We start from the raw sequence: 1,278 nt of genomic DNA, 5'->3' as shown, positions 1-1,278 counted from the left end.
TGGAAGAAAATTAAAATTGATTTTAATATTTTAAAAAACATTGATTATGAACGGGTAGCCAAATTTGAACTAAAAAATGTGGAAAAGGTGCAATTATTAGAATTAGTGACTCTGGTGTCCCTTATCAATACCAAACTTTGGGAGGCCAGATGTGGTGCGGTCAATGACACCCTCAAGTGGTCACCGACGGGATTGGTTAAATTTATAAAACAAGAAATTTTGAAAAAAATACAATTCGAAATGGATAAGTGGGGCATCACATCTGTTAAACATAGATGGAAAGGGATATACCCTTCTTTGTAAACGTTTTTTATAGCCTATATATAGGCCTATGTATAACTGTATTCTGTCGTTTAAATTGAAATGTAGGCTAAGCCTTTGTAAATATTTGATATACACTGAGGTTTATTCAGAGTTCCCTTTGGTATATGTGTATGTTTTTATTTCTATAATAGTTTTTATTCCTTTGAAAGATCAGCTTTGGGAGATTGTTAGAGGCAATTGTTTACATGCTTCTCTTGAATGTAGGCCTTTTAGCTGGTCAGGTTCCTCAGAACAGCACTTTTTTTTAGGAGTTTTGCTATTTTTATACGGTTAAGGTACTGTTTTTGTAAATCCATGTTATGTACAACGTTATGCACTGAATTTGTACTTGTATTTGAATGTGAAACTAAAAAAACAATTATTTTTCCCCCAAAAAATAAAAAAATCTGTTCTTATCAGTTTAATATCTGATACGTCCCCTATCTGGGGACCATATATTAAATTGATTTTTGTAACAGGGAGCTGGAATAGGGGCTTGCTCCGTCCACTCCACGCATCGACCTGGTATTGCAGCAGTACCTCCAGGAACGGTGCACCCCCTGTCATTGTAAAAATAAAGCAGGCAAAGATAACATCATTGCTTTGTTATATTCCATTAGGATCACGATGTATTTTATATTTTCACGTTTGACCATCTTCATCTCAATGTCAATGATGGCTAGAAAGTGATGGTGAAGTCAGTCACTGTTATATTGACTATGATAGCTGATGTGAATGGTGCGTTAATCATCTAATCAAATCAATGTTTATTCGTCACATGCACAGGATACAGGGTGTAAATGGTACAGTGATAATGCTTTAAAGATAATGCTTTAAAAAAATATTGGCATAGATTGGGAGTTGATCAACGTTGGGAATAACCACTTTTGACTTTTACAAAGTAACAAATTTGAAGGTTCGTAAGTCACGTGGTCATCTGCCCTCCAATCGGAAATGACAGAAAGCGTTTATAAA

General features: G+C 34.8%; 1 non-coding gene across 1 annotated transcript; it reads left to right on the top strand.

Moving 5' to 3' along the window:
* The first annotated feature begins 681 nt into the window (after positions 1-681).
* On the top strand, positions 682-865 carry LOC121566776. Its single transcript, XR_006658973.1, has one exon. It is a non-coding gene; the product is annotated as a U2 spliceosomal RNA (small nuclear RNA).
* The last annotated feature ends 413 nt before the right edge of the window (positions 866-1,278 follow it).

This window comes from Coregonus clupeaformis, unplaced genomic scaffold, assembly GCF_020615455.1.
Source record: "Coregonus clupeaformis isolate EN_2021a unplaced genomic scaffold, ASM2061545v1 scaf0659, whole genome shotgun sequence".
Classification (NCBI taxonomy): Eukaryota; Metazoa; Chordata; class Actinopteri; order Salmoniformes; family Salmonidae; genus Coregonus; species Coregonus clupeaformis.
Note: the sequence above shows the minus strand (reverse complement) of the source record. Positions and strands in the feature narration are given on the sequence as shown.